Source organism: Triticum dicoccoides, chromosome 5B (genome assembly GCF_002162155.2).
Source record: "Triticum dicoccoides isolate Atlit2015 ecotype Zavitan chromosome 5B, WEW_v2.0, whole genome shotgun sequence".
In the NCBI taxonomy this organism is placed as follows: Eukaryota; Viridiplantae; Streptophyta; class Magnoliopsida; order Poales; family Poaceae; genus Triticum; species Triticum dicoccoides.
The window spans coordinates 93679689-93687367 of record NC_041389.1 but is presented as its reverse complement, the minus strand read 5'-3'; the positions used below and the strand labels follow the sequence as shown (position 1 = coordinate 93687367).

At 42.2% G+C, this 7679-nt stretch overlaps 1 long non-coding RNA gene across 1 annotated transcript; it reads left to right on the top strand.

Moving 5' to 3' along the window:
* Positions 1–1637: 1637 nt before the first annotated feature.
* Positions 1638–3098, top strand: LOC119305231. Its single transcript, XR_005148587.1, has 3 exons — positions 1638–1679; positions 2445–2516; positions 2605–3098. It is a non-coding gene; the product is annotated as an uncharacterized LOC119305231 (long non-coding RNA).
* The last annotated feature ends 4581 nt before the right edge of the window (positions 3099–7679 follow it).

Sequence of the window (7679 nt, the reverse complement as noted above, 5' to 3'; positions counted from 1 at the left end):
CCTCCCTCCTCTTCGCGTTCCGGGCGGCCATGGACGACTCCATGAGCGGGACCACCGCCGTCGCGGCGCTCGTGGCCGGCGGCGCACACCACGGGGCTCGGGACGTCCGCGGTGGTGCGGGCTGTGGACCGAGATGCAGGGCTCGGGACGTCCGTGGCGGCGCGGCCTGTGGACCGAGAGGCAGGGCTCAGGACGTCCGCGGCGGCACGGGCTGTGGACCAAGAGGCAGGGCCTGTGATGCATTCCGTTCGAGGGGCTGGTCAGGTTGGCACGGGATCTGAGCCACCGTCGATGTATTTCTCGCAGCTTGGCTACTGTTGCTTTGGATCCGGTACGATGCCCATCTCTCTCTCTCTCCGAGACTCAACCAGGCACTCACTCGCTCACTCTGTTTGTGCACGCGCGTGTGCGCAGTTTCACATCCCTGAACACCTAAGACTTAGTTCTGAAATATTCAGATGCTCATGTACTGTTCCAACTTGCCATCTTTGTTACTCACGACCTGCTTGCGGAGATACAAAAGATGGAAAGAGAACATTGCTTCTTGTAGATAGTCTGTTAAATTTCCATGAATTAACCCTTTCAGGTTTAGGTCATATTCAGTGGTGTCATTTTCCTGTTTGTACAAAGTATATGCTGTTTGACATTGACACGAAAGGCCGAAAATACAAAAAATGCATAATTTCCAAGACATGATTCTACTAACCTCATTCTCACGTTATCATTCTAATTATTTTTTATTTTTAGTCAATACAAAAGTAGTTTTGGCTGTAGCCACTCTAAAACCATATTTGTTTGCCTCCGCACATAGTTAAACTCGGTCTCATGACACCATTTGTTGTCTTCAGATTTAGATAAAAGCATCACAGTTATCAATTTAATTAGTAGCACCACCGCTATGTGATTAGGACATCATGCCGGCCATCGAGGATGATCTGATCATGCAGTTCTTGTTTACTGCCGCACATACTTCGCAACCTGCCTTATGGACTGCAGTTTCATTTTTTATGGGTTCTTGAGATATGTTATTTGCAGGGAGCATCCTGATTTCTTCAGTTGCAATTGTTTTGTTCATTTACTTTTTGCCTTCTTGATTGGCTCAAACATGCTCATTGTGAAAGGGCGAGGAGCCGCCGCCATGTTTCTCCCCGAGCTCCGTGGTAGAATGGTCTATTTGTACGAGATTGTGTTTAGCGGATGCGAAGAGCTCAGTTCTGGTAAGCTAGACCCTGAGGCGTGCAGCAGGTATGTGGAGATTAAGGAGCGTGCCCATGTGAGCGGCTTCGATTTTGTTGTGCCAAGATCTCTGGTGGCAGGGATTCACTTCGTTTTTTTGGTGATAGTCAGGAGGTTATATAGTTTGATGTTTCTGAATTTTAACAATCATGTTTTACAGTACCCTTGACATGAATGAGATCATTGGGCTTAAATGAGAACGATGAGAACCATCTGTTCTCCATCGCAATTAGCATGTGTTTAAACTACTACTGCAGCAAATGTTTGTCGTACCTTCAGTTTGTGCCGCAGAATCTGTGTTTCATTGGCACTTTTGTGTGTGTTTGATTTAGTATCTTTACCCAGGTGCTTGCTAGAGGAGAAGATTAATGGTCCGACACGGCTTCATGATGTATGAGCTAGAGGAGAGGGCATTGGATGAACCAATCAGTTCGAAGTTGTAGGTATGCAAAAACTTCAACATGTATGTATAGTAAATTTGTAATAGCAAAACTCTTGCTTCCTTTCCCATAAGAGAAAAACACCAAAAAATTTATCACCTTAACTTGTCGATGGCATACCATCCTGTCACAAACCCTCAATAATGTGCAACTCTTTTTTACCGGCTCTGAGATATTGCATAGTGATGTCTCACAATTAAGATTATTACTGTGAAAAATAACTGACCTCATGTTATCTCATGTACTTTGGTACTGCCTTCACATAAGAAGTTGTACACTAGAGGCAAGAACATGATGTGTGTGTGTGTGTGTGTGTGTGTTTGTGTGTGTCTTTGGGGAGGCCGGGGAGGGGGGGGGTAAAAAACCCTGGGTATGCATTCTTCACTTGTACAGATTCGATAATTTATCCCAATACTCTCTTTGTATTTATGTCTTTGAGGAAATCCTATGATAGATATATTTTGTCTGTTGTTTCATGCATTCTTCAGCTTTATGATTAATACTCCGAGAAATTTGAAAACTTTAGTCATTAAATATATGCCCCAAGAAATTTAGAATGGGACCATGGGATTACCCCTTTTGAGGGTTTTCACCTTACAGAGGAAGAAATTTAACATTTTTGTTTTCAATATCATTTTCCCTGACGGATTACATACAGGTTGTTATTTTATTTACAAACATGTCAAGTGTGGTTTTTTCGTTTTCTGTAAAGATCATTCACATCTATTTTTTTCGTTCCTCCCATCTGGATTTCTGATTTGATTCCAGAGTTTGGAGGTGGATGTTACTAAAGGGAGGAAGTTGATCACAAGTTTTCTTTCAGCAATTGGTGAGTTACAGGTCAGCCCCATCTCACATCACTAAATCTGCAACTCATGCTTTTTCTTGCTTGATATTAATTCTCGATATTCTTGTCACATCCTTACAGGGATATCATGTGCATATGTATGAGTCTGCTTTGCTTCGGTTGAAGATATATGTGTGCCTGAAGATACAATCTTACATGCATTTTCTGTATGATATGATCACTATTTCATTCTCTGCGTGTACGTAGGTTGCAAGAATGAGAAGGCTCCTCCGTGCTTAACAGGAAGAGACAGGGTCGCAGCCGCACCGCACGACGGCAGGCCATGGCGAGCCGCACCACACCAGGTGGGCTAGAGCGAGCTCCAGCGCGAGCGAGCGCACCCGTCGCCCATGCTGGCGGTGTCCCGGCCACGAGCAACAGGAACATAGGGTCCCTGACCACGGCTGGATCTCCTCCTTCTCCGTCCACATGCGTGCAGCAGGAACTAGCAGTCGCACGGGTCTGAGCTCGGCCTCTCTAGTAGGGTGGCTTCCATGCTGTAGCTATTGTTCTTTTCTCCATTTCTCTGAAGATGCTTGCTATCTTCAGATCTTGCCGAGTGTTCGTCTGAGATTCACTGTCTTGATTTAGTTAGTGGTTTGGATAGTAGTACTCCATGAATTTTCATTTGATCCGCTGTCTGTTGCCGCCGCCGGTAAATTGGATGATTGGTGCAGTTTCACATCCCTAAACCCAAACCCTAAGACTTAGTTCTGAAATATTCAGACCATATTTCCTGAAGTGTGTCAGTGTTGGTTTACTTGTGATACTTGCTCCATTGTTGTGTTTAATCATATTGTCCGATCTTATCATATGCTATGCTCGCCAAGTTCAACTATCAATATCTAATTTCTCATCTGATTTTGACACCTTGCTCTTCTGCAGTTTTGTTTCACTTTTCAAGGATGAGTATCTTTACTTTGAAAATGAACCGGTCATATTTCTATTGGAAATGAAGTGATGTTGCTTCCCAGGTAAATAACTGAATTCTCTTCTACTTTAGTAGATTCAGTAACTTTGCTTTAGAGTTGTTGTTTAACAGTAGCACTACCCTTGAGTAACTAGATCAATGGCTGCCACTATGTAGATCTTGGTTCCAGTACATATGATAATCATGGTTCTTATGTCTTGGTCTGATGATTTTATACATGCCAACAAGCAACCATGCGATATGTTCTTTACTTCTGCACCTAACAGCATGTTTTCCCACAAAAAAGTACATGTGCCGCGGCAATCATGCATTTTATCATTTTAATAGCCAGTCAAGTTCGTCCTTCAAATGATACAGAAGGCAGTCAAGTTCCATCCTCTAATTTCTTGTGATCATTGTAGGACCAATTAGGATGTATACCTGAAGGAGTGAATCTACTGGTTCAGCTGAAAATTGATCTCTATTTGGTTTCTGTTTTTGTGTTTGGTTTTGCCGTCCGCTCGTCCTTCGTATGCTCATCCATCTTGGCTGCTCTGCTTGCCTGCTTGTCCACTCTAACTCAGGTAAATGGACCATTCTTTAATTTGCCCGGGGAACGACTCTTCATTTACTTGTCTATTCCATAGCATGCCGGTGCACTGACCACTTCATGTCCATTTATTTATTAGGTTCTGCGATCTCTTGTGTTGCTGCATCCTGATCTTCTGCTTTGTTGCATCTATGTTCTGCCATCGAGGTTTGCTTGCTTTCTGTCTAGCTAAAATGCATATTTCCTTTCCTGTACGTGTTGTCATGGTGTTTAAATTGCTGATCATTTTAATTTTCTGGATCTGGCATGCCATCGTGTATTGTTCGGCCTCGTCCCGCTTATATGTCATGCTTGTGTGTGAGTAGAATGCGTCCGCTTATTTCAGTCGTTATACATGTTTTGGAGGTCGTGGTGGCGGCGTAGTGCGGTGTGCTTTATGACGCTTTCGTATCTGTGTGAGGTTGCAGAGGACGTGTCTGTACTTGCTGGGGTAGAATTCAAATTGTGACGGATGGTTGTGCTTAGATTTGGTCGCTGCTGGTCGGTTCTTGAGTTCAGCGCATGAAAACCTGCAACTACTATCAAGCGAACCACAGGTAACTGAACTTCTGATTTGGTGATGTAGACATAGATCTAGCTGATCCCAACCGCTGGAGTGTTTTAGTTCTATTGATTTGTAGCATCTATATTATTAGATATACACTTACGGATGTGCTTCTTTAGTGTGCCTTCTCTCATCTCACAGTAAATTGTTTTGTTGTTCTAAATAATTGCTGCAGGAGGGAGCATCAGGCATAGAAGAAATCCCAAGCCAATTTTGCTCAGCTGTAGCATCTTCCACTGACAATAAGTCTGCACAGCAGCCTGGTGAGGTTTGTTCTTGCATTTAAAAACATAAGTCTTTTAGTTGCTCTCTACTCGCTGGTAAAAAAGCATAGTGAATTTTCCTTTATAAATACCCAACTGAAGAATACCTTAGTTAAATCAATCAATAGTGAGTTGTATTACTAGAGAGTAGAGACGTAAGAAAACGCCCTTAGGTGTGACACTCTACGTGGTTACCTTCTTAGTCCCAGCTATTGACATCATACTGAGATCACACTCTGCCAAGCGGAATGTTTGTTTCTATGTACTTCTGGATGCTAATTTACTGTTCTTGATTTTCATGGGGATATTCCTTCATTATTTGGTTACCTGTCAATGCTCGGTCCTATTTCCCACCTTGTGCTTTGACTTCTTACATTTTTTCTGTCTAAGTTATTAGGCTACTGCTGCCTGGTTTGCGCATGATGAACCACTGGTTATGATGCACTCCTGGCTGGTCTGCCTTTTTTATGCTTTTTTAGTGACAACATTCAAACTTAATGTTTATTACTTCATTTTAGAGTTTTAAATTAAGACATCGTGGTCAATTTATATGGTTTTCTAAAGTTTCACCTTCCCTTTGTCATATTAGTTTGATCAAATCAATGGGAAGCCGGCATTACTTTGATGTACTGGCCTACAGTCTTATTAAGTGCTCCCTCTTCAAACTAATACAAGACCTTTTAGATCACTAAAATAGTGATCTAAAAGGTCTCACATCTTAGCGCACATTTAACTACTTTATTTGCTATACTATTGTGGATGTACCGCAAAATAAAGCAGTCCTCCATTTTTCTTCTCTGCAGGCTGATGTTCTTTCTCAGTATAAGCCAACAATGGAGAAACTGACCAAGCTATCTTTCATGATCAGTTACACACCAAGCCTGCTGCTTCTACATGTTGCTATGATGGTCATTCAGCCCATTTTCTCGAACCTGCACTACAACGAGAAATTTGGGTTGCTTCTTTGTGGCTTCCAAACTTGAAATGTTTGTTTGGAAGTTAGTTTAGATTTTTGTTGTGGATTCACAGCTTCTCACATGTACCATCCTCTTAGACCTTTAGATTTCCAAAGAAACTAAATCAAGATATGGTGGTATGGTCTCAATAGTACAACTTAAAGCCTTCCATGCTTTATATTTTCTCTGAAATTTGCTCTCCAAGAATCATGTATCTATGTTAGATCCGGTGAGAAAAGGCGGCTTCCAAGCAGAGGATGTGGGAGTGTTGACCACAGTTGGTTTTCGACTTGGGTGTCTAAATATTCTCGCAATACTTCGCTCCCTCTCGGCCTTTGCGCCATTGGCGCAACGAGTCATCTAGTTAGTTCAAATGATCAATTGATATAAGTTCCCATGATATTGTCCCATCAGTTCAAGTGATCATTGTTGTCTTTGTTTAAGCTGTTCAAGTACAAAATTAGTAGCATTGATCTTTGTGCAGCGATCAGGACGTTCAGCTCTGCCTCCGCAAGCCGTTCACCCCTGCCACAGGAGGCCGTTCGACGATGCAGCACTATCATGTTGTGTTTTTTCAGTACATGTTTTGTGTGCTTTTCAGTTCACCTACTTGATGATTTTATGTCCAATTTCCCCCTGTTTACGTGTTCTTCCTATAGTAAACTAGGTGTTTGTGTTGTGCCTTAATAAGCATTTGAGAAAACCTTGTATGGATCAAAACTACCATATGTTCTTGTAAATGAAGCTCTGCTTCTGTTTTGTTTGAAGTTATTTGATACGTCTCTGTCGTATTTACTTTTTCAAACACTTTCGCCCGTGTTTTGGACTCTTAACTTGTATGATTTGGAATTTTTTTCAAATCTATGACGCATTTTATAGCAAATTCGAAAACTATAGCAAAGAATAGAGAAAAATCAAAATTAGCACCCCGTCGGCCACGCGTGGCCGAAAAGGGTGTTTTCGGCCTCCTTTGGCCGAAATGGACTTTTCGGCCTTGCCTTGGCCGAAAAGGTGCGTACTTGGGCCGAAAAGACCTTTTTGGTCAGGAGTAGGCCGAAAAGTCCTTTGGGCCCACCTTTTTATGTTAATGGTTGACCGAAGTAGCATGGCTTCACTCTTCAGCTTACGTTAGGCCGAAGCGATTTGTTTTAAAAAGAAATTGGTATATAAATACTATGCAACCATTGCCCATCTTAGACATTGAAAAAAAAATATTTTCGCGCAACCCTTTTCCCTCAATATTTTCCCGCCACCCGTTTCCCGCCAACTCCTTCCCGTCATATGTTCCCGCCAACCCTTTCCCGCCATACCACAGTATACCATTAAATAAATTCTTCATATTTAAAAAAAATCATGTTTCTCAAAATCTTTTCCCTTTTTTTAAATGTATATAAAAAATTTAATTTTTTTATATAAATACATTAGCCAGATGCTATCCTATTTGGCTGGTAACACATATACCGAGCGTGAGGTCAGGTTTTTGACTCCATCGCTTGCGCTTTTATCCCATTTTTTTAAATATGAAGAATTTATTTAATGGTATACTGTGGTATGGTGGGAAAGGGTTGGCGGGAAACGGGTGGCAGGAACATATGGCGAGAAGGGGTTGGCCGAAAACGGATGGCGGAAAAGAGTTGACGGGGAAATATTGAGGGGAAAGGGTTGCGCGATTCTTTTTTCAGTGTCTAAGATGGACAATGGTTGCACAGTATTTATATATCAAAATTAAAAAAAATCGCTTCGGCCTAACGTAAGGCGAAGAGTGGAGCCATGCAACTTCGGTCAACCATTAACGTGAAAAGGTGGGCCCAAGGGACTTTCGAGCCTACTCCTGACCAAAAAGGATTTTTCGGCCTACTCCTAACCAAAAAGG